The sequence below is a fragment of the Neomonachus schauinslandi genome, chromosome 8, assembly GCF_002201575.2.
Source record: "Neomonachus schauinslandi chromosome 8, ASM220157v2, whole genome shotgun sequence".
Classification (NCBI taxonomy): Eukaryota; Metazoa; Chordata; class Mammalia; order Carnivora; family Phocidae; genus Neomonachus; species Neomonachus schauinslandi.
The window spans coordinates 29,462,826-29,489,514 of NC_058410.1; the positions used below are offsets into that span (position 1 = coordinate 29,462,826).

Sequence of the window (26,689 nt, forward strand, 5' to 3'; positions counted from 1 at the left end):
CTCCCCACTACCTTGTAGTAGATCTGCATTGTTCACATTCGGTCTCATTTACTTAGGTCTCTGAAGTTATATTTTTCCTAGGGATACTGCATTTGCTGTGGCTCATGGATTCCTTTAGAATCATTGTTATTTTCTGGGTTCTTTTAGAGTTACTGTTCCTGGATAATTCACAGTTTTGATTTTGATTTCCTTTTTAAGCCAAGAACCTGAAAGAATTTTAAAATTTCCAGGTTGTGGGAGTTTTGTATTTGTTTTTGTAATGACTACCGGTTTCATTGTACTTTTACCAGAGAATGTGGTCTGTGCCCTTTACTTATTGAAGTATATTGAGGTTTTTCTTTGAGGCCCAATGTAGTTTTAGAATGGTTTCATAGGCACTTATCAAGAGTATGAATTCTGTCTGAAGAATACAAAATATGATGCATTTCCGTTACTTTTTTTTGTTAGTTACTTTTTTTTTTTATTTTTTAAAAGATTTTATTTATTTATTTGAGAGAGAGAGAGCAGGAGTGGCAGGGAGGGGCAGACTCCCCACTGAGCAGGGAGCCTACGTGGGGCTCCATCCCGAGGCCCTGCGATCATGACCTGAGCCAAAGACAGGCTTAACTGACTGAGCTACCCAGGTGCCCCTTGTTAATTGCTTTTAAAATTGTTACAGCGTTTAGTATTCTTACTTAAATTCGGTTTTCTTAATTGGTGGTTATAAGCTGAGAGAGGTAAGTTAAAATATAATAAGACCCTTGCATTTTATTTCATCTTACTACTTACAGGTTTTACCCTATTTTTGATAGACAGAGATACGTGATCTTCCTGTGGATTCGAAGTTTTCATTAATGTAAAGTTCCTCTATGATTTGTTTTATGCTTTTTGACTTAAAATCAGTTTGCTTAATGTCATGATTGCTGCCTTCTCTAAGTTCTATTTCTTCATACTTTTGCTTTCAGTGTTTTGAATCAGTTTGGTTTAGTTGTGCCTCCTGTAGATGTGTATAATTGCGTTTGTCAGAGACTTGTAATAGAGGAGTTTTTCTCATTTATGGTAAGGATAGGATAGATAGAATGCTTTCTGTGATGTGTGGCCTATATTTTGATGTGGTATATACTCTTTGGTAACTTGGAGATTTGTACTATCTTTGTAACATAGTAACATACTTCAACTTTTTAAATTTGCTAACCCTAAAAGGTATGTGTTGATCTCATTATGAAAGATGAAGAAATTAATTTATACTTCACCTCCACTCTGTTTCTCTTAATTTTTGTTTATATTTTAAGTTCTTATTTATACCTTTTATAATATGTTTAAACTTCTACTAACTGAATTATTAACTTTAAACAGTTATTTAAGGAGTCCTGGATTTAAAAGTTGAGCTCAGCAAAGTTACACTTTCTCATATTTGCCCCCTCTCTCTTTTTGTCCTATATTTTTAGTCATATTATTTATTGGCAAGATTTATAGCATTTTTATTTTATTCTGTATTCAAAGCTTCCTTAATTTCAAACCAACCGTAGTTATTTTAAAATAGATTTCTCATGATTAGACTTCTATTTGTATAATTTGACTTTGACATCTGGTTTGACAGATCACCTTCCCCTCCTTGCAAAATATTCATGTGTGAAATAACTTCCCAAATTTTCGAATATATGAAAGTGATTATGTGGCCTATATTTGCATGACAGATTGACAAATAATGGTTTTGGGTCCCTCTTCCTTTTGGGGAGGGCTTTGCAGACATTGCTGTACCATTTTCTAGTGTTGTATGTTGTTAGCTAGTCTGATTCTGTGGCTTTTAGTTTGGTCTTTATTTCTCTAGTATTTCCCCCCCCCCCCCTTTTTTTCTGGGTTTTTTCGGGTTTTTTTCCAACTTTTTCTCCTGGTGTTTTTATCTTCTTCTCTTTTATCCTTAGTGTTCTCTTTCTCTCTCCTAACCCCTCCCCCCAACCATATGTAGGGGTGTGTGTGTGTGTGTGTGTGTATGTTTTGGGAGAAAAATGGGATAGAAACTAGATATTTTTTCCTTAAAGCACTTGATCAAATTAAACACTCCCTTTTCAACTGTAAAACTAGACTGATTTGAGAGACTCATGAATAAGGCAGACATTGTATCAAAGATTTAAATGCTTAGGTATAATTATTCCACTATCCATATCAACTTGACTTGATCATGACATACCACTGAACAGCATAGAAGGAAATCTGTTTCTCATTTAGAGAATTTTTTAAGTTTTTGTACTTTCAGAATTTTGGAATGAGAACTTAATACTTGTGTGAAAATTAGCCTTTTATTATGGTGTAATGAATTAAAACTCTGATGTCTAAAATAATGCATTAAATGTTGATGTGTCTCCTTAATTCGGATAACATTTTAGTTCATTTTGTTAACATGTGTGATACGGAAAATCATCAAGAGCAAATATAAATGACCTTCAAATGGGTTATTGTCTAATTTTGTTATACATTAATATGAGTGGACTGCTAAAAGAGCATATATTTAGGGAGTAAAATCCTGGGACAATCTTTTAGTTTTCTGATGGTATTTTCCTTGTTACCTTAAATCTACCAAGAGAGAAAACTCTCTAAAACTGAGTAACACAGACTCTTTTTTTTGTTGTTACAAAAACATCCAAATTGAAATACATATAGTAGTGTTTGAAAGGAAAGTTCTTGGCAGAAAAATCTTAATATTTATCTTTAGAATTGTATAATTAGTCAACCTAACTTGGAAGAAAAATAGCTTTTCACACAATGGATATTATTGTGTGAGGTGAGGTTTAATTCTTTAATGGCTGTTGGGGCTTTTTCTAACATTCGATTTGTTTTTTTTTAGAGAACTAGTTGGCCTAAAAAAAAGTAAGCATTAAGAAAAATAGTTGGTCTGCAAATCTGGTAAAGGAATCGTACGTAATTTAAATTTAACAGTTTTTACAGTTCTTAAAATTGATATTTCCATTGCCTTACAAATAAAGTGGGCAGTAATCATTTAAATTAATTAAATCATTCAAAGAACTGATTGTTTAAGTGTTGGAGGCTTTGGATAAATATATTTCAATAGTGTACTTTACAGTTGAGCTACTGTTTTTGGTACAGTTTGTCTTAAGTAATATTGGCTTGCCCATACTGTTTAGAAATCGATATTCATTTTCCTTTCCCTTTGAATTTCATCTTGTTTTCCCTTCATTGGGAAAATAAACTCTAATTTTACATAGTGAGGTTGTATTTTCTAGCATCGCTTTACTAGTTTTATAGTATTAATACTCTATTAAACAGTCTTCGTATAGTATATCTGTATTCTCCTGTTTGAATGTCTGTAAAATATTATTTCTAACTATACTCTGATTTTCGTATGGTTGAGTCTTAATGGTAGGTTGTTCACTAGAGAAGGTACAAAGAATTAAAAAAAGATAAAAGCAGAGTTGTAAACGCGCCTGCAACAGGATCGTTTTTTTACTACTTCTTTACTGTGCTGTATTTGTCTTTTCAACATTACCTGACTAAATGGAAGAGAAAGTGACATTAGATTTTTAGGAGATGCAGCCTCCTCTTTCTTCTCGGGTAGAGCATATTGTGAGTGTTTTATCCTTGTCCTGAAAACAAATCCCAGTTTTAATTTGAAAAGTCTGTATTACAAAGAAGACTTATTAGTATGAGATGTTAACACTTTATATGAACTTTTAGTAATGTGCTTAAAATACATATTTCAGGGACGCCTGGGTGGCTCAGTCATTAAGTGTCTGCCTTCAGCTCAGGTCATGATCCCAGGGTCCTGGGATTGAGCCCTGCATCGGGCTCCCTGCTCAGTGGGAAGCCTGCTTCTCCCTCTCCCACTCCCCCTGCTTGTGTTCCCTTTCTCACTGTCTCTCTCTCTCTCTCTGTCAAATAAATAAATAAAATCTTTAAAAAAAAAAAATACATATTTCATTTTACTTTAATCCTTTGTTGTAAGGAGTTTAAAATAGGCGTATTTAAACTACAGTATTTTTGATGTCCCTTTAAAATATCTTTCTTTGTAAAACTTTTTCACTAGTTTATCACTAAGTAATTTTATTGAAGCAATTAGAAGAATTTTATACTTGTACAGAAAACTTCAGAATTAATTGACTTTCTGCTTTAAAATTATGTGGGCTTTTGAAAGGAAGTGGTTTATTTCACTGAGAAACTCATCTGGTTCAGAATGTTTTCAGATAGGTCTTAAGATTCTCTTTGTATGTACACCTACACTGGAAAAACTTAAACACTAATTGCTTAATTTAAAAATAATTTGCTTTAGACTCTCAAAACAGCTTATCTTCTTGATAGAGCCAGTACCATATAAGAACTGCATGAATGCTAAATATGGAGTTTTCTCTTAGGCCTAATTACTTTTTTTTTAAACCATAGAAATAATAATCTGATTACAGGTGTATACTTTCATGTGGCATTCCTAGGCAATTCTTTTAGTATGTTTTTGAGTGCCTAATGTATGTACATACTAAGCATTGCTAAGTACTTCAACAAGGAGTAGAGTGGAAGCAAAAGACAAAATTCATTTTAGCCAGTATTTAATTTTCATATTCATTTTTGTCACAAAAGCATGTGGTAGCCGTTGGAGACATAGATCTAGGTCACAGACTGTCCCGTGAAGCTTTATAGTAGCTCTGGTATTCTCTTGGTCATCAGGAGAATCTATGAGTTAGGTGGAAGAAACTGAGGCCTAAATAAAATAAATAATTTGACTTAATTTCACATGAGTATTGAGAGGCAAATTGTAACTCAAACTGAGTTCTTTGAACTCCAGTGCTTTTTTCATGGTTATGTGGTACTTGCAACAAAGTTTTATATTACAGTAATTTAACCTTGTTTGGTGTTTGTTGATAAGTACCTTAAGGATAAAATTAAATCCCTTGTTAAGGAAGTCAGCTTTATCATCAGTGAGGTATTCAAAAATTACTTTCAAGTATTTTTTCTGCCAGTATGACTTAACTAAGAGACGTGGCATTCATGTATAGAGAATTGGTATCCATTTTTCAAATCCTTGCAAACGAGCAGTCCTAAGAAGTGAAGCCTTTTTCTCATTTACTTAATTTTAAATCACTTTGTGGTCTTCCATTTCTTGAGCACCAATTCTGTTTGATTTAAAATCTTTTTTTTTCTTTAAGAGTATTTATTTATTTGACAGAGAGAGAGAGAGTGCACATGCAGGTGGAGTAGCAGGGAGAGGGAGAAGCAGGCTCCCCGCTGAGGAAGGAGCCAGATGTGGGACTCAATCCCAGGACCCCCCATTATCCAGAATTGAGTTATTAGCATATTGATGCATTTAAGCAATAACAGTAGACAATATTAATGAACACTTATATGCCGAATATTGTACTTTTTATCTCTGTTGTCTCCTTTAATGTTCACAATAGCCATATAGAGTAGGTATTTTTTTTTTTAGATTTTATTTATTTGAGAGAGAGAGAGAGAGCACATGGTTAGGGGGAGAGGGGGAGGGAAAAGCAGGCTCTCCACTGAGCAGGGAGCCTGGCACAGGACAGGATCCCAGGACCCTGGGATCATGACCTGAGCCGAAGGTAGACGCTCAGCCGACTGAGCTGCCCAGGTGCCCCATGTAGGGATTATTTTTATCCTAGTTTTACACCTGGAGGATCTGAAGCTCAAAAATGACTAAACATTGGGGTGCCTGGGTGGCTCAGTTGGTTAAGTGACTGCCTTCGGCTCAGGTCATGATCCTGGAGTCCCGGGATCGAGTCCCGCATCGGGCTCCCTGCTCGGCGGGGAGTCTGCTTCTCCCTCTCCCACTCCCCGTTTGTGTTCCCTCTCTCGCTGTGTCTTTCTCTGTCAAATAAATAAATAAAATCTTTAAAAGAAAAAAAATGACTAAACATCTTGCTCTAGGCCACAAAACTAGTACATGGTAATGCCAATGTCCTTCTCTGTTTTACACATTGTTTGTGTACCTGTTTCTGTATGTAGAGAATATGTCTTTTTTTTTTTTTATGAGACCACACATCACTTTTTAAACACATTTTAACTTAATCATGTGCTATATATACGTTAAAATTTTTAATTTTTGTCCAATTTTTAAAAAATTTGTTCAATTTTTTTAAATTAGGGTAAAATACACATAACATAAAGTTTACCATATTAACCATTTTTTTAATGCACTGCCATGTTTATTGCAGCCTTATCCACAATAGTCAAGGCATGGAGGCAACCAGGTTAACCATTTTTAAGTGTACAGTTCAGTAATGTTAAATATATTCACAGTATTTTGAAACCAGTCTCCAGAACTTTTTCATCTTGCAAAACTGAAACTCTGTACTCTTCATTTTCCCTTCCCCCTGCCTCTAGCAACCATCCATAGACTTTTTTTTGTATGCCAGCAAATTCAGGTTTTCATAGTATTCTGTTATTTCATCACTTACTCTAGGAACTTAAGTTTTCAATTTATTATTACAAAAAGTGCTTCAGCAAACATTTTGTACATTTGTGTGTTTTTTCAATTCTGTTATAAAAGATATTTATAGAGTAGTAGTGGATAGAGTAGCTGGTTAAAAAGGTATGGGCATTTTTAATGCTTTTGCTACGTATTATGAAGTTACCCTTTAGAAAGGTTGTACTAATACTTAACATTTAATTTTTAATCATAATAACATTTCTAATGTTATTTTTTAAAGGATAATTATATTTCACTGATGGATTATATATTTGTATTAAAGCTTTCTTTCATTAGTAGAGTGGATAAGAGTCAAAGATGGTGACTTTCTTATGCCATTTTTGGGAGGCTTGCTATGATGATGGTCACCTATGTGTTCCTGAAAGTTTTATCTGTGCTGCATTGTGCACGCTGTTATGTAGGTTGGCATTGTATAAAATACCACTTATTCTTGAGAAGACAGTACCTAACTTAGAAGTTTCTTTTCTTTTCTTTTTTTTTTTAAGATTTTATTTATTTATTTGACAGAGAGATAGCGAGAGCAGGAACACAAGCAGGGGGAGTGGGAGAGCGAGAAGCAGGCTTCCTGCCGAGCAGGGAGCCCGATGTGGGATTCGATCCCAGGACCCTGGGATCATGACCTGAGCCGAAGGCAGACGCTTAACGACTAAGCCACCCAGGCGCCCAACTTAGAAGTTTCTATGATAAGTAAAATAGTCCATGATGTGCTGTTGGCACAGTGTATGGCACGTAGAAAATTCTCACCAAGTGCTGACTGTCTTAGTTCAAAGAAATGAAGTGCTCTTTCACTACCAACTAAGGAACGAGTGCAGCTAAAAGGTGATTATATTAAAGCCTAATGCATTGGGGTGCTTAAATGACTTCTGACTTTTTTTTTTAAAGATCAGTTAACATAGTGTATCATTATTTTCAGTGGTAGAGTTCAGTGATTCATCAGTTGCATATAGTACCCAGTGCTCATTACAACAAGTGCCCTCCAGCTGCTGACTTTTGTAGGCTTTTTTTTTCCATCCTTCATGATGTTTTCATATAAGCCACTTTGGCTCTTCTCTCTACTTAGCCATTTTTAACAGCCTGATAGAGATTCTTCTATGTATTTCTTTATTTTCACATAATATGTAAAAACGGACACACATACAGGGATTTTTCATTAATGTTTTATTAAAATACTATAATTTCATTTTCCTTATAATACATTGTCAGCTAGGATATTTCCAACTTACTATTTTTGGTGATTTTATGATATTCCATGATGTGGCTATGCTACAATTTATTAAAAATTTGCCTTATTGAGGGACATTCATTTTATTTCCAATTTTTGTTTCTATGAACAGCGCTGTTTATAGAACATCTGCAAACATATCCTTACAAACCAGGGCTTTTGATGTTATGAGATAGATCTCCTGTAGAGGGATTGCTATATTGAAAGGTGTATGGTTTGTTTTAAATAGGTATGGCCATTGCTTTATGAAAGTTATTATGGTTCATCCCTTTTCCAGCAGTAGGTATTAGTACTTTTCTTGATTTTGGACAGTCTGACAAGTGAGAAGTTAATGTATTCATTGTTCCTTTATTTTGCATTTTTATGATCATTAATGAAGTCAAGTATGTTCATATATTCATTTGCCGTTTGAACTTGTTCTGTGGATTGCTAATTGTATTTTTAATTAGGTTGTCTCATTTTTAATTAGGTTGTCTTTTCCTTATTAATTTGAAGTCTTTATATTACAGATACTAATTTTTGAAAAAATTACGGAAGTATAGTTGACATACAATGTTGTATTAGTTTCAAGTGTACAACATAATGATTCAACAATTCTATACATTACTCAGTGCTCACTATGATAAGTGTAATCAATATCTGTCACCATCTGACATTATTATTGACTTTATTCCCTATGCTGTACTTTGCATCTCCATGACTATTTATTTTATAACTGGAAGTTTGTACCTCTTAATTTCCTTCACCTTTCTTCCCCACCCACGTCCCCTCTGGCAACCTTTGTATCTGAGAGGTTTTTTTTATTCATTTGTTTTTTAGATTTCCACATATAAGTTGAAATCATGTGGTATTTATCTTTTCTCTGACTTAGTTCACTTAGCATAACTTTCTCTAGGTCTATCCATGTCGTTGCAAATAGCAAGATTTCATTCATTTATTATGGTTGAGTAATATTCCTCTGTGTGTGTGTGTGTGTGTGTGTGTGTGTGTGTGTGTGTATCACATCTTTATCCATTCATCGATTGATGAACACTTCGGTTGTTTTTATATCTTGGCTATTGTAAATAATGCTGCAGTAAACATCGTGGTGCATAAATCTTTTCAAATTAATGTGTTTGTTTTGTATCATATGGTATTTCTGTTTTTAATTTTTTGAGGAGCCTCCATACTGTTCTCCACAGTGGTTGTACCAGTTTGCATTCCCTGTGCACAAGAGTTCCCTTTTCTCCGTATCCTTGCCAACACTTGATATGTCTTATCTTTTGGATACTAGCTATTCTGACAGGTGTGAAGTGATGCTTCGCTGTGGTTTTGATTTGCATTTCCCTAATCATGAGTGATGTTGAGCATCTTTTCATGTGTCTGTTGGCCATTTGCATGTCTTCTTTGGAAAAATGTCTGTTCAGGTCTTCTGCCTGTTTTTTAATCAGATTGTTTTTTGGTGTTATGTGAGTTCTTTATATATTTTGGATATTAATCCCTTATTGGATATCATCATTTGCAAATATCTTCTCCCATTCAGTAGGTTTCTTTTTCATTTTGTTTATGGTTTCCTTCACTGTTACTTTGGTGTAGTCCTAATAGTTTATTTTTTGTTTTTGTTTCCCTTGCCTAAGGAGACATATCCATAAATATGTGGCTAAGGCCAGTGTCTGAGAGATAAATTTTTTTAGTCCTATGCATTGTAAATAATTTTCCCAGTCTTTATTTTCTTTATCATCTCTTTTTCTATAGAAAAATTTAAAAACTTTATGTCACTCTGTCTTTTTAACTTAGTAGGTTCCAGTCTTGGATTTAAACCATCACCCCCTCAAAAAACTCTAGGTTATAAACATTCTAAATTTTCTTTTGAGAGAATTATATGAATTTTTTTATGTTTGACTTCTAATTCTTCTAAAATTTATTTTTGTGTGGTGTGTAAAGAAGGGTCAAACTTTATTTTCTTCCAGATTTTCAGTGCATCAGCTTTTATGTCAGTAGTGTGTGGTATAGTAAGAGGGGATAGTAGCTCTCAGATTAGATCAGTATTGTTTTGCAAACTAGCTCTGTCATTTGTTATCTGCATGACTTTGGTTGACTGGATTTTTCTGAGACTTTCTTTAAAATGGCCATAATGTTATCTACTTCAAATATATTGTGATTTATTTAATCCAGCTTCTGCCATATAATAGTCTCTTAAAACAGTGCTGGTTTCCTGTTTCTTCTTCCTTTTACTAATTGCTTTAAAATTCATTACATTTGTTATCAGGGAGTTATTTCTGGATATGGGTAATGTTCGATATTACCAGGTCTTCTTAAATCATTTGGGAATGATTCTTGGTCCCACATATGAATTCATGATGATGTCAGCAGTTAGTATATGACCTTTTATATATCCTTTTAAAACTTCATTTTTTTTTAGGATTATTCAGTGCAGTAGCCTCTTCCTGTCTTTAAGACCATGTTCTTGGAATATCCCAAAGGTAGAATTTAGGAAAGAAATTGAAGACTAGGTGGAAATAAGGATTAAGTTGAACCTATGTAGGCCGGGGTATGTGTGCATATGTGTGTATTTTACAGTCATTAAAATAAAACAGTGTGAACAACACCTAGATAATGAGAATATTAATGAAATTTAATGCCTTTTAAATTTGATTAATACTGTTTAATTTTTACTTATCATCTCTTTTTAAGTTGGACCTCTTTCTTGAAGTTTTCAACAAGGTTCTTGTAAACTTTTTTTCCTTATTTCAGCTCATATCTGTACTATGAGACTTTTCCTCTGTGCCTTTTCCTCTGTCCAAATGTTTAGTGTTTTTCTGATTTTATGACTGAAAGTTGATTGTCACTCTTAGTTTCCACAGTAATTTGGAGAAGAGCACAGGTACTTGTGTAGATTGCTTGGATTTATATTCCATTTGAACCACTTATTAGCTGTATGCCTTCAGCAAATTACTTAACTTTGTATGTCATAAATTTCTCATTTGCAAAATTAGGATAATAATAGTTCTTATTTTTTAGGGTAGTTACGATGTTAAATGAAGTCATATATTAAGCTGTTATAGCATGTCTTGGCACATCGTAGGAACTCATTAAATTTAGTTATTCTGAATTGTTGAAGAAGTGTTTCTCAAATATACATTCATGCCTAAATTTAAGATGTACTTCGAAGTTTTAAGATTTGTTAGGGAGAGTCTCAAGGGTAGATAATCCCAGGGATAGGAATATAGATGAGGTTTCTCAGGGAGAGTTTAGAATAAGTGAGAGGTCTAGGAAAGAATGGTTAGGGATATTGATATATTTTTTGAAATATACAATTTTATTCTATAAAATAAAAAGGCTTTGTTCCTAATTCTGGTCTAACAAAATTTTTATCACAGCAATATTAACAAAATGTAAATGACTTTGTTAAAAGGAAAATTATTAGTAATGTAGTATTGTCTTTATTCCTTAACTCTTGAAGTAGCAAGAATTTTATTGCTATGGAATGATTAATTCCATGAATTCCATAATTTAAATTCATTACATATATTAGATTTTAAATTTTGTGGATGCTACTTGAAGGTATATAATCTAAAGTAATATACAGGTTGAAATCTATTTATCTAAAGTTTTTTAATTTTTAAAGATTGCTGGCTCAGCAATATTTATGTTGAAATCTGATCCCAATGAATATTTTGGGGTAAAACTTTTTCTTCCATGTGATAGCAGGTGGTGGTGCATGGTGGATTTGATGAGGCAAATTTTGCTATATAAAAGCTATTTTAAAGTGAAAAAATAATTCATACTGAATAAATCACAGTCAGTGCAGCTGTAATATTGAAGGAAGTGGTTTATTCTCTGTAACCTAGTTGATGTACTTTTTGAATGTACATCTGGTAACTAGAATTTAAGTATGTAGTCAGATTCACTGAAATGATTTCATCTGAAGTAGTTTTTCATTGAAATTTGACACTGGTTTCTTTGAAATTTTTGAAAAATCTTATTTTCGTGTGTGAGTGTACGTATATGTACTGGTGTATTTGAAACATTTTTTGGAACAATAATGACTGATAGCAAAAAGTATACTTACCTGGAACTCTCCCCACCCAACACCCTTTTCTTTCTAAGTAATCTTAAGTGTTTTTTAAACTCAAGGTGTTTTGATCCGAATGACTTTAAATTGTAAATTTTTCTTACATTAGGAGTCTGTTATAGATTTATTTTGAATGTTTCTATCTTAACCTTCTAAATACAAGGAATTTCTCCTTTTGAAATCTTTCAAATCACCTATTCACCTCCTATTTTTCTCAATATCAAAGTAGTATATCCTTAATTAGAAAAAGGGGAGAAGTCACTCATGATTTTCTTACCCAAAGACAATACTTTTGTGTTTTGCCATATTTTTTTTCAATTTTTTTCCTATGCATATTTATTCTTTATCTTATTAAGGTTTTTATATACAGTTATACGCACAATTTTGTATCCGATATTTTCCTTCTTTACATTTTATATCTGTCTGTGCACACATTTTTTTTTTTAAAGATTATTTATTTATTTATTTATTTGACAGAGAGAGAGAGAGAGACAGCGAGAGAGGGAACCACAAGCAGGGGAAGTGGGAGAGGGAGAAGCAGGCTTCCCGCTGAGCAGGGAGCTGATGCCCCTGGGATCATGACCTGAGCTGAAGGCAGACACTTAACGACTGAGCCATCCAGGTGCCCCTGTCTGTGCACACATTTTTAAATGTAGAATCAATTTTTATATCCCAGTTTGATTCAGAGAATACTTGAAAAACATTGATTAAAAAATCGTGAAAAGCATTTTTAATTTAAAACAAAAAATAGAGTTTTTACATCTTTATAGGTACTATTCAGATTTGAAATTAATGCTATCAGGTAAACAAGCCTACATTTTGAACATGTCCCTTGTAATATTTCTCATGTTTAGTTATGGATTTTTCATGGGGAAAAACCATACACACCTTGGTTATTTTTAATTGGGCTTAAGAGTATTATTTCCTAGATAACAGTTTTTATTAACTAGTACCCTATTTGATGTGCCTGATAGTATTAAAATGTTAAAAACTTTTACAGTTGATATTATTTAGAGATGAATTATGTATATATGCGGGAGAGATTCTCACTGAATAGGCTAACTAGTTATTTTTAAAAATAAGATTATGAGGGCAGGAACCAAGGTCATCTGAACTAATTTCCTGACTTGAGGCAGATCTCCAAACATCTTTTTAGTTATGAACCTGAAACCAGTCAACAAGAGGTAGGTGGTTATAATTTGCAAAGAATGTTAATCTGGGTTGGTCAAATTGTTTAACTTAACGCACCTCACTTCTTCATTTATAAAATTATTTTTATACCAGATAAAATTTTTTTAAACTGCTTACTTATTTTTTTAATTTTTTATTGTTATGTTAATCACCATACATTACATCATTAGTTTTTGATGTAGTGTTCCATGATTCAGTGTTTGTGCATAACACCCAGTGCTCCATGCAGTACGTGCCCATCTTAATACCCATCACTGGGCTAACCCATCCCCCCACCCCCCTCCCCTCTAGAACCCTCAGTTTGTTTTTCAGAGTCCATCCTCTCTCATGGTTCGTCTCCCCCTCCGATTTACCCCCCTTCATTCTTCCCCTCCTGCTATCGTCGTCTTTTTTTTTTTTTTTTTCTTATTCTCAGTTATTTTTCTGTCTCAGGACATCTGAGAGATACAACACTTTGTCAGCATCAGTATCTTCCAGTGACAAGGGTTTTCTTTCTTTTTTTTTTTAAAGCTTTTATTTATTTATTTGAGAGAGAGAGAATGAGAGAGAGCGAGCACATGAGAAGGGGGAGGGTCAGAGGGAGAAGCAGACTCCCTGCCGAGCAGGGAGCCAGATGCGGGACTCGATCCAGGGACTCCAGGACCATGACCTGAGCCGAAAGCAGTCGCTTAACCAACTGAGCCACCCAGGCGCCCTGACAAGGATTTTCAAAGGAAGAGGGGCAAGGATGGTCTTGTTCTTTCCATCCACCTTCTCCTACCAAGCTGAGAATCACTGGCTTAGAGAATATGTTACTTTTTTCCATCTATAAAATTATGTAATCTTATTAAATATTTGAGTGCCTAGTATGTATGTACCAGGTACTGGACTGGATGTTGTGGAAAACATCAAAAAGTCCCTTCTGGAGCTCATAGGTTAGTTGGAGAGGTAAGGCACATACTTTATATTGATATTTTACAGTATAGTCAGAAAACAACATATGCTATATGAGGATATACAATAAAGGTTTTTGACTTCAAGTCATATCATTTTGGTCTGGAGTTATCATTGGTAAGAATTTGGGAGTATCATGTATGACCTAAAATTGATAGCCTTATGCCGTGAGGTATGCTTTAGAGCCTAAATGTCACTTTCCCCTCCTAAAATCAGCATCAGCAAAAGGTTAAGGAGTTAGTATGCATGTGTTTGTTATTAGGGGAAGACTAGCCTACCCTTCCAGTTTCCCATTGGAATTTAAAATTGTATCAAACAAACTTCTTTGGTAAGCAGAGAATGATTTAACTACTAGGCTCTAACCAAATAGATTCTTTGGGGATTTTGAAATGCAAACATTAAAGGAAATCAGAATTACTGATTTTTTTTTTTTTTTTAAAGATTTTATTTATTTATTCATGAGAGACAGAGAGAGAGAGGCAGAGGGAGAAGCAGGCTCCCAAGGAGCAGGGAGCCCGATGCGGGACTCGATCCCAGGACGCCGGGATCATGACCTGAGCCGAAGGCAGACGCTTAACCATCTGAGCCACCCAGGCGCCCCCAGAATTACTGATTTTAACAACTTATCTGAAGCATTTGAGAAGATACTAATGATTAACCTCACTAAAATCACAAAATCATGATCTTGACAAAGCATTAACAGTTTATAGAGACACTTGACTGAGCAGTTTCTGTATACATTTAACTTCAGAATAAACCTGGTTCAATAATCTTGGGAAAATCAAGCTCATGAAGTTTGGAGGAGGTGCATCCAGAAACAGGGGAAAGGGGAACGCGCCTTGGAAGCAGCCCAGATAAAAGAAGCAAAATTTCCATTAATATAGGCATGTGATCTTTAGAAATCTACTTAAATTTTTCATTTGTAAAATGAGGGACTAGACCACATGACTTCTAAAAATACAGCCTACAACATTACCTGACTCCATGAATCTAGATTCCATGTAAGGATTCTACAAGAAATGCGAATGCTTATTTTCTTCCTACCCCTTTATTAGTCTGAGTTCCTCCATTGCCTGCCTGCCTGCCTTTTCAGCCTTCCCTTTCTGTAAGCTACCTCATCAGTTCCCAGGTCGTAGCTTGCTTCCTGTGTTTATCCAGGTTTCTACCCAATTTCTCTTTGCCTTGAAAGAATCTCAGACACAATGTGTTCTATATTCATATCTAATTTAGAGTCCTCGGGATTAAGATCTCGATTTTTTGCCTCCCTGACATTTAATTCATCATCACGATGTATGGATGTATTTTCTTCTCCTGCCTGTTTCCTCTTACTCACTCCCTGTGCTATGGTACTTGCTCAACTGTAGTCATAGCACTTGTCTCCTGCAAAATTCTCTTTAATTTCTTTGTATTTTCTTTCAGTCTTCTCTGTCTACATGTTCATCACATTTAGAATGAAAATTACCTGAAAACAGAGACCGTTACTCATCTTTGTGTCACCAGTGCCAAGAACATGTTATAATTTAACTTGCAAAACTCTAAAGACTCGAGATAGTATCTAAGCAGTGTTTAAAAAAATAATTTGGTGGCAATCCCCGTCTATTTAGGAGGAAGCAGTTTCTCTATGGACTGTTGTAATTTTGACTTGATGAAAGGACCAATCAAGAGAAGCAAGACCCTGATAGCAGATTTCTCTTAGTTCTCGGGAATGTGTTTTCTGTTTGGTAATGACATAACCATCTGCTCTTTCTTCCTTGCTGGAAAATTTGGGAACTGTTACTTGTCTCACCTGCCTACATACATCCAGGCATCAAGTAGTTCTGATTTTACCCTGTAATAGTTTGGATATCCCTTCCGTTGTCTCCATCATTCTGTTTGGTCAGTGCATAAAATTTCTTACACGTATTGGGACAAGTCTTCTGTTCTCTCTCCAGTCTTGACTTCACAATCCATTTTCCATGCTGTGGTCAGAGTAGGTTTTTTAAAAGCTCTGATATTTTACTCCAATACTTTAATTCTGTTAGTGGGTCTTCTTATATTTCAAAGTCAAGTTAAATTCCTAAATGTTATACGTGGCCCTAAATGTGTTTCCTGCTTTTCTTACGTCTTACCCACTTAACCTCTTTCCCTATGTCCCAGCCATGCTGATCTGCCAGCAGTCATATATGTTTCAGGCATTGTGTCTTATTTCCCAATCCCCTTTTCCTTATTTTGTCCTCCAAGATTGATTAGGAATGTTTTAAAGGAAACCTTGCCTAATTCTTTCAGTGTGGGTGGTTCAGCACCTTTCCTGTACACTCATTGTGCCTGCATTGTCGCAGTTCACGTGGTAATATGTGTGTTACCTCTAGTAGACTTCTGTTTCTTGAGGATAGGAATTAGGTCATTATTATTATGTCATCTGTTCATCCTAGTACCTAGCACAGTGTCACACAGTTGGCATATTTCTTCTCCCCATCATTAATTAATTTGTGATTGCCAGAGTAATAGTGTCTGTGGATTCCCTGGTATCAAATGAGGAAAAGGAAGTTGATATTTTGGTGATATCAGAGACTCACAGACTATGCTGCTTTCTGGCATTACTCTGCAGCACTGAATACTTAATATATGTCAGGCGTTGCTCTAAGCACTTTACGTGTATTGACTTACTTAAATCTCGTAACATCTATCTATCAGGTAGATTCTATTATTGTTATTTTGTAGGTAAGGAACCTAGGCACAGAAAGAAGTTAAATAACTCACTGGAAGTCACATTGTTAGTAGCAGAGCCTGGATTGCACCTAGGCTGTCTTGCAGCAGAGTCCATGTCTTACCTACTTTACCAAACTCTGAATGGTAAATTGGAGGATTTTGACATGGAGTGGTTATGGGCGTTCTCCTGTGGGAACATGAAAGTGTGCAAATGTATCTACAGGTACTTTATTCTGTTGCCAGTTACACAGAGGACACCGGTGTTTCTACCTCATAGGCTGTCAGTAAATCTTTGTAGGATGAATCTGAGAGTCTTTGATCATCAGTGCTAAAGTTGGCTTCTGTGATTCCTGCATTATCAAGAAGCCTTGGCTTCCTTGTATTAATAATTTTCATGAAAATAATGGCATTTGCATGAACATGGAAATAGCTTGGGCCATGGCCATGGATGTGAGAAAACAAGAGTGTATTTGTGCCAGAAAATTCGAGTCCGCTTACGGAATAGTAGGGAAGAGATGAGTCTTGAAAGGTAAATCGGCCATGAGATCCTAAGGGCCTGACCTACGTAGATGGCAAAGAAAAGAAAAGGAGAAATTTGAGAAATGTTGATGAGGAAAAAGTAAATAGAGTTAGTATTAATTGTATATGGAGGTTTTGAGAAAAGGGGGAATCAGAAATCAACTGTGGGGGTTTCAAGCTTGATTGGACAGGATAAAGCAGTTCATCATTTTCTGGGCAAGAGGATCAGTTAGGAGATGATCTATGCATTTGAGATGGTGCTTATAGGGTATAAAATATGTATTTAATGCTTTTTCTAATAACTAGAGCAGTACTCAATGGGGGATGATTTTGGACCACAAGGGGACACTTGGCTATGTCTGTAGACACTTTGGGGATGCTGCTAAACATCCTGTGGCGGGGGCATCAGCTCTCCCAGCAGAGAAATTTCCTGCCCCAACTATCAGGAGTACCACGGCTGGGAAATTCTGCTCTAGAGCACCTGAGGCATGCGGGGTAGATTTTTACCATGATATCTTTCAGAGAAGTTACATTGATAATCCCCTTTTAGTTTTCACCCTTCCTCCTTCAGAAATTTGTCAGAGCATAGAAAGAGCTGCCAGGAAATGATTCTGTTTGTTCAGTTCAGCCACCAGCAAACAGGTATAAATGATATACAAAGTATCAAATATTTAGGTTGGAGAAATAGAGAAATACAAAATTTGCAGGAGCTTCAGTCAAGGAGCTTCAGAGTGGAAACAAGGGGTTTGCCTAACACAAAAGGCAAAACTGTTGAGAGCATTTCTTTCAGCTTGGTAGCACATTCTGAATATATAGTTGCCATTGAATGGCTGACTGGATGAACTTTGCACTTTTGTTTCCAAACACAGACTTTTCAGTAGTGTGGCCTTCAGGATCATTGATGGAAAGGGCTTGGGTTGTGGTATGCTGATTCTACGTGTTACTGTCAAGGAGGATTTTACTTTATTAACTTTTAAGAAAAATCAAGAGCATCTCTGAAGAATACTGTAGAAAGAAGTTTTTAGTGTTTTGAAGTATTTGTTTTAATTTGTATGCTTTTCATTTCAACATTTTTAAAAAAATTTTATTTATTAGAGCACACAAACTGGGGGTGGGGCAGCAGACTCCCTGCTGAGTACGGAGCCCTATGCAGGCTGGATCCTGGGACTCTGAGATTGTGACCTGAGCTGAAATTAGATGCTTAAGGGACTGAGCCACCCAGATGCCCCTTCCCTTAAACATTTTTAATTATAAAATAATATAGTTGGGGGCACCTGGGTGGCTCAGTTGGTTAGGCGACTGCCTTCGGCTCAGGTCATGATCCTGGAGTCCCTGGATCGAGTCCCGCATCGGGCTCCCTGCTCGGCAGGGAGCCTGCTTCTCCTTCTGACCCTCCCCCCTCTCATGTGCTCTCTCTCTCTCATTCTCTCTGTCTCAAATAAATAAATAAAATCTTTAAAAAAAAAAAAATAAAATAAAATAATATAGTTGTATCACAGAAGTATATAAATTTTAGAAATGAAAGTTATTTCCTTTTTAATATCACTCTTAGACATAATCACTTTTAAAAGTTCACTTCCATTCTTGTGGACTTTTTAATGCCAAGAATATAGTGATATAGCATCTTTGCTATTTAATATTGCAGTTACTTTTTCCACAATGTGTCATGGTTTCCTTTTCATGAGTATAGGTTTACACTTTTATATCTGAATTGTTTAGATGCATTGTAATTTGTTTAACCACTCCCTTATTGATGTACACCCACCTTTTTTTGCCATTACAGACAGCACCACAGTAAACAATCTTGTTCATACACTGTTGCACAGTCCTGTTAATATTTCTGTAGAACACACTGCCAGAAGTATAATGTACATAGTAAAATTTTTTATTTTATCACACTTTTCTCTGCCAAAAGTACACCAGGCTGTGCTCTTGCCAACAGGGTCAGATAGCACTCTTCTTCCTCTTTCCCTTGGCAACTCTAGATGCTAATAAAAAAGTAGAAATATTTCTACTTTTTCTTCGGTCCTCTCTCCCCCTCTGTCCTCCCTCTTCCACCACCTCCTCTTTTTAGTCCTTTCCCTCAGTCCCCCTCCCATTCGTGTCTCCCCTTTCCTCTGCTATACCTTTCTTTGACTTGTGTATCTTGACCTGGTTCTTTTATTGTTCACTTTTTTCTTTCTGAGTTGTTTTCTCTTGTTGGTTTGTAGGAGCTCTTTTACTATATATCTTAACCCCTTGTATATATTTCCCTACATACTTTGTTTCCTTGTGGTATCTTTAATCATGGAGAAATTTTAAAATTTTTATATAAAACTTGTTAGTCTTACTTAACTGTTATAAATACATATTTTTTTTTTCAGATTTTATTTATTTGCGAGAGAGAGAATGAGAGACAGAGAGCATGAGAGGTAGGAGGGTCAGAGGGAGAAGCAGACTCCCGATGCGGGACTCGATCCTGGGACTCCAGGATCATGACCTGAGCCGAAGGCAGCCGCTCAACCAACTGAGCCACCCAGGCACCCCTATAAATACATATTTTTAAAGGAAATGCATTTTTAAAAGATTTTATTTGAGAGGGGGAGAGAGAGAGAGCGCCACAAGCAGGGGGGAGGGGCAGAGAGGAAGGGAGAAACAGGCTTCCTGCTGAGCAGGGAGCCTGTTGTGGTTGTGGGGCTCTATCCCAGGACCGTGGGATCATGACCTGACCTGAAGATAGACGCTTAACTGACTGAGCCACCTAGGCACCCCTATAAATATGTTTTTATATTTTTCTTCTTAATATTCATATCTTTGATCAACAAAGAATTTATATATGATACACCATAGACATATGATAGAACATTTCTTTCAAATGAATGGCCAATATTCCCAACGACATGGAATAACCCATCTTTTTCCCACTGATTTGAAATATCGCTTTGCATATTCTGAATTTCTGTTTGTAACACTCCATATATTCTTACATATTTTTCTATATACTCAAATGCTATTCTTATATATAAAAAATATAAATATATTCCTATTGGTACATTTGCAGATGCTCTATTCTCATTCATCAAGCTATTCTTATGCCCCATTTTAATTTACTCCAGCTTTATAGGAGAAGGTCTTGGTATCTGGTAGTTCAAGTCCCCTATTATTATTCTTAATTTAAAAATTTTATTGGTCATTCTCTCACATTTACTCTTCCAGATGAACTTCAGCATCAACTTGGCTTGTTTCTTCCCAAAATAGTCCCTTTGGATTTTGTACTACTGGATCATTCTTTTTGTTGTTGTTGTTTTTGTTATGTACTCTTGAAACTTGCATGGCACTTAAGCAGATTATAAAAACAAAAGAACCAAAAACCTGGGTTCAATCTAAAGGTAAAGTACACTTTTGTGTTACTGTTGGTCTGTGACAAAGCCCAATCTTTTTCAGATTTTTTTACCTGGTTGACCCTTAAATAGGCTTTTTCTCAAATTAGTTTTGCCTCCTCTTTCTTCTTCAGGGTCATGTCAGATTTCATTTGTTGAGACTTTCCTAATTAGGTGCATACTTTGAATTCTCTTGCTTATTGTTTCTTTAACTCATCTCTACCACTTTTATAATTAACTCTCAGGGTAGTGTATAAGCCCTTTGTGAATAGCCACCGTGCGATTCATATCTTTTTAAATTTTTTATTTGTTTTAAAGATTTTATTTATTTATTTGAGAGAGAGAATGAGATAGAGCATGAGAGGGAGGGGGGAGGGTCAGAGGGAGAAGCAGACTCCCTGCTGAGCAGGGAGCCCGATGCGGGACTCGATCCCGGGACTCCAGGATCATGACCTGAGCTGAAGGCAGTCGCTTAACCAACTGAGCCACCCAGGCGCCCTCATACCTTTTTTTTTTAAACCCAGTTATATCACAGGCCAAGGTTGTATAGCCTTTGTCAGATCAACTGATATGGACCTCAGTTTTCTTAAAGTAAAGTAGGTAGAATTATACCTACTCTGCATGGTTGTTAGGAAGGCAAAAGAGCATGTAAGCACCTAACAGGAGAGCATGCGAGAGTGCCCATAGCAGGGCCAGATTGGCTTTCTAGAATGCAGATCTCTAAACATTAGGAAGTGGCTGGTATTAAGTGCAAGTAGTAGAGAGTAAACTGAGGTTATTGTCCAAAGAAGAGATCGAAGATAACTTGCAAAAGCAATAGAGATCATTTCATGTCTTCAAAATGTAAACTCTTAGGGGTTAATCAATAAACTCTATTAAATGTTTGTTGTGGGCAGAACACTGTTGTTATGTGCTGTGGACTATGTGAACATATGTATAAGGCAGTTTCTACCCTCCCAAGAGCTGGTCGTCTAATATTGAGTGTGCTTTAAGACCAAAGGAGTAAATCAGAGGCAGGTAGATCTTGTGGATATGCAAGCTTACGTTTTCAGTAAACTCAGGAAGAGTATGACAGTTGTGTGGTGCTGGGGAAATTGAGCTTTGTATCCTTTACAAAGGCATACACATTGAAAAAGATCTTCAGGACAAGGGGCCTAGATAATTTTGTATTTAAGAGAAAACTTAGACACTGCTCTTTAGATCTCAGTCTGGAAAGGAAGCAGTGGAGCCCTGGAGGAAGCAGCCCATCAAGGAATAACTACAGGGACAAAAGAAGGCTTTGCTTTAGAGATAACTGGAGTATGAGAATGATGAATTGGACAGGTAGGGTGAGATGATTAAGTGCGGGTCTTGCCACTTACTGTGAAGTCACTTAATTTCCTTGTGTCATTTTTTGATCCATAAAATAAGCAGGTTAGGCTTGATCAACTGGATAAGCTGTTTTTTTCCATCTGAATGAAAAATCAAAATGATGATCGATTCTCTCAGTCCTCCTAGAGACTGAACACTAGTCACTAATATGTGAATCTTCAGAATGCATATCTTTTTGTGACTGGGTTTTACCTGACTTGAGGGAGGACATTGATTATTTTCCTTTGGAATGGCACATTTTACTTTTACCTCCTAATGGGCTATTTGATTTGAAAATCATTTTAGTGGTTTGGGAGTCAGAGACATACACTGGACTAGAAATCATTTATTTCATTGTAACAGGCGGTCCCCCACTTACAATGGTTCTACTTAGATGTTTTGACTTTACAGTGGTGCTGGCGTCATACGCATTCAGTAGCAACCGTACCTTGAATTTTTGAATTTTGATCTTTACGCAGGTTTTAATGTGATGCGATCTTCCCTCATGATGCTGGGCAGTGGCTGTGAGCTGCAGCTTCCAATCAGTCACCTGATCACGGGGGTCAACAGCCAATATGCTTATAGCTATTCTGTACCCACACAGCCATTCTGTTTTTCACTTTCAGTACAGTATTCAACACTTTACTAAAAAGCAGGCTTTGCATTAGATGAGTTTTCCCAACTGTAGGCCAATGTCAGTGTTCTGAGCATATTTAAAGTAGGCTCGGCTAAGCTGTGAAGTTCTGTAGGTTAGGTGTATTAAATGCATTTTCAGCTTATGATACTTTCAGCTTATGATGGCTTTATTGGGACTTGACCCCACTGTAGGTTGAGGAAGATCTGTAGATGAGAAAACTGAAGCTAGCGAAATTAAGGGAACTGCTTAAGGTGTAAGGGAGTAGTAGCTAACTAGTGGCAGAGCAGGAACCAGAATCTCCGCCTTTTTTCTCTGCAAGTATTTATTCCATACTGACATTTTTGGGGGCTTCCTGAAAATTTAATGCTCAGTTTTTTGAGGTTATTATGCAGTGAATGAATTTCTAGTTGGTTGGGGAAGATTGGAGAACACAGTAAACATTTCATATTTTTATGTGATGGAGGATTCAAATACTCATATGTATCTCTTAGTGATCCGTAACTGGTTATTTTAGTTATTAGTTCACTTCTGACCTATTTGTAGATTTTGCCTGGCATCAGTGTGATGGTGATTATGAGAGGAACTTTGTAATGTGGTTGGATAAGTGGAAGTGTATCACATTGCTGTTGACAACAGCTCAGTGGAAAATTTACTGAATGTATCTTTTTTCTTTGTGGATAACACAAAATTGAAATTAACATATTTCCAAAATAGCCCAAGTCAAGTTTATCTCTCAAAGGGAGGGTTCTAGGGTTGGAATTATTGAACCCCTTGAAATAGCATGCAAAATTTTATGTGTTTGGTACATTTTTCTGGGAAGCGTGTCCCATTGTTTTTGTGAGCTTTTTCAAAGGGAGGTGTGTGTGACCTAAATAAAAAGATTTCAGAACTACTGCTTTAATGGGTGATATTCAGATCTATAATACTAGACTTATTTTACTCTGAGAAAAAAAAAAGACTTTCATTTAATTGAATTTTTGAAATACTGCATCTTGTGTTTGATGTCTTATAGATAATCACTAGAAATGAAAAGAATATATATTTATTGTATCCCCAGAAATATTATAGGATCATATTGTGATTTTTGTACTTTTAAGACCTTCTTTGTCATTTTAATTTTAGTTTTTTTTTTTTTAAGTCAAAATTACAGGTTTTCAATGTACTAAATGTGTAAGAAGTGAGAATTAGTCCTGGCTAGCCTGGATTGAGACATTCTGTGCTTTATGGGTTTTTTCCCCCTGTTCTTTTGACAGAGGCCAAAATCCACCATGCCCCTTTTCCTTGTCTTATGATGTCCTCCCTACCTACACACACCACCACCACCACCACCACCACCACCACCAGCATCATCACCATCACCAGCATCATCAGTGCTGTGTGTCCTCCTTTTTTATCCCTGCCTCATCTGTGACTCCTCTCTACTTTGGCTGTAACTCTGGAACTGCTTTTTTCGTAAAAATCAAACCCCTCTGTAATTCTCAGTCTGTTTTCTGAGTGGTTTTTCCACTCCTTGCCTTACTTCACTTATTCTCTCCAGCCTCAGGGTCTGGAACGTCAACTTTGTTCTTTTTGCCTTTTCCATCCCATTATTCCTCCATCCCTTTTTTTTTCCCTGAAGTTTTTGCTCCTTTGAAATTCCCGTCTTTTGCCCAAATCACCTGTTCGTTAATCCTCTCACTGCTATCATGTACTGAGCAACCTCATGTCCTCTTTAGTCATCGAATACTGGCATCTGGCTTACAGTTTTCTTCTCACCCTCAGCTCTTGATGATCATAGCTTACTTGTGCATCGATGTGGAAAAACACCAACAAATGCTACACCTCAAATGACTTTGAGTTCCTTGACCACTTGATTTCCAGTGACCTTCACCTCCTCAGCAATTCACTCTAATTCCCCTCCTCCAGAATTGCGAATTCACAGTCCTGTTCTGACCACGACCACTCTTCTTGACCTATGGACCTCTTCTCTTTATCCCAGTGCATTAGTACTCTTCCTTTGTCATTTTATTTGTTTAATCCCACTTCGGATTCGTGATTAATGATCAGCCCCTAAGAGTTTACATTTTGAAGACATGAGATGATCTCTATTGCTTTTGCAAGGTATCTTCGATCTCTTTTTTGGACAGTAACCTCAGTTTACTCTCTATTACTTGCACTTAATACCAGCCACTTCTAATGTTTAGAGATCTGCACTCTAGAAAGCCAGTCTGGCCCTGCTATGGGCACTCACTCTCGCATGCTCTCCTGTTAGGTGCTTACATGCTCTTTTGCCTTCGTAACAACCATGCAGAGTAGGTATAATTCTACCTACTTTACTCTGGGAAGACTGAGGTCCATATCGGAAAAAAAAAAAATCTCAATAACTTTTCCTCCCATTTTGCCAGTACCTTTAACTGCCTTATTTCTTTGCTTTCTCCTTGCACCTGTTGGGTAACCCTGAATGAAGCACTTAATGTCTTCTCTGTGCCTGTTCCTAAATTGCTAGACGAGATCGGGTCACAAAGAAAGGCAGATTGATTCCCTTATAAATGTATTATCATAGATCTTTTTAAAAGATGTTTTTATTTTAGTTGACCCAAATGTTACATTAGTTTTAGGTGTTATCATAGATCTTAAGTGGGCCTTCAGTACTGTCCAACAATTCCCCTTTGTGCAACAATTATTGAAAACTATTTGCTTCACCGGTCTTTTTACTTTCCTTGTTCACCCTCAGTCTCACCAGGTAACTGGCTCCTTGTTACAGTGAAAATAGAAGCTAACCGTTAGGAATTTTCATCTTCCACCTCCTCAACACACAAACCTACTTCCTATTACAGTCAAAAGAGCCCTTCGCCTATCTTAGTTTTTAGACTCAGCCTGTGCTTCACATCCCATCCCTTTCTGCCTTCAGGAATTCTAAAATATCTAATGTGATCTTTTCTCTTCCTAATTTTTTCAACCAGTCCCTCTCAGTTCTATCCTATCAGCTGACTCTTTTCCTACCATTCTACCATAGCCCTCCCAGTCAAACTTTTTAAGTGAGTCATTTGCACATATCTATAATCTCTCATCTAAAGCCTTTGGGACCATATTTAACTCAGAAATCAGAAGTTTTGAGATTTAGGAAAGCATTACCATGTACGTACTACCTATGGTATGATAACCTCAGTGGGATGGGGGGCAGCACCCTGTGATCATCACATGATGATTTCTGACCTTGAAATGTATGGTTTTTCACTCTAAGTGGGATAAATAAGGGCTACAAATAGCCTTCATGTCAGTCCAGGTCAGTTTTGCTTCCAAATTAAAATAAAACAAAAACCTTGATCTTCCAGAGCTTTCGGGTTTTGGAATTACAAATAAGAGATTGTGGCCAGGTACTTCCTCTGTTTTCTCATCTTCATTTTTTTTTTTTTTTTAACCCATTCTTGCTTTTCCTTCTCTCACTTCTCTCAGATGGCTCTTACTAACTCTACCAATGACCTTTATTTGAAGCGATCATGTCACTAGGGAATGTTTCCCCAGACTCGGGTGGTGCCAGCTCCATCAAACACTCTTCCCCTGGTTTCCTTGGCATCCCCACCCGCCTTCCTCAGTCACCCTTTTGCAGGCTCAGTGTCCTCTATCTTGTGATTAAAGGCTGGATTTCTTTCAAGGCCCTGTCCTAGGACTACTTCTGTTCTTACTCTATATTCACTCGCTCTGTGATCTCACTTAGGTCTGTGCCTTCAACTACTAATTATGTGCTGATGAATCACAGATAGATGCTCCAGCTCGCACTTCTCCTTGAGCTTGACTCTGTCTTCTCCCCTCTTTCTTCTTCCTGTCACTTGCTTATATCATTTTGGTGGCTTCCGATTTTGTTAGAACAAGTGTTAGGATCTGTGTGGCATGGCCTGACCACTGCCCCAGCTTTAGCCTCAGTTAGTGAGCTATGTTCCCTTTCCCTTCTGCTTTTACTTCCTCTGAGGTCCCGTGCTGCCTCCCACAATACAGTCGCTGTGCAAACTACTCTCTCTGTTCACAGTACTCTTCCTTTCTTTGTAGGTCATTCCTACTCATTTTTGCATCACTGCTCAACTCTTAACTTTCCCGAGGAAGCTCTCTAATTTGTGTGCCCTATCACCAAACCTTATGACACCATGTACACATTCTAACACTAATTACAGTTTTATTTTTGGTCAGTTAGTGCACTTTCTCCATTAGATGTAAGCTCTCTAAGCACAGAGATTATGTCTGCTTTTGTTCACCATTATATTTCTAACATAGTGCTTGGCATATAGAAGGCAAATAGTAAACATTTTGTATGCATTATATACATTAA

At 36.5% G+C, this 26,689-nt stretch overlaps 1 protein-coding gene across 3 annotated transcripts in view; it reads left to right on the forward strand.

Moving 5' to 3' along the window:
• The window catches only part of HBS1L (HBS1 like translational GTPase), an 85,922-nt gene that overhangs the window by 22,293 nt on the left and 36,940 nt on the right, over nt 1–26,689 (forward strand). Inside the window, exon 1 of one of the 3 annotated variants that reach the window (XM_044917254.1) lies at nt 11,692–11,696. The exons of the other annotated variants lie outside the window; for them this stretch is intronic. The gene's annotated coding sequence lies outside the window, so the exon portion shown is untranslated. Of the gene's footprint in view, nt 1–11,691; nt 11,697–26,689 lie in introns of those variants that run through there. 3 annotated transcript variants of the gene reach the window in all.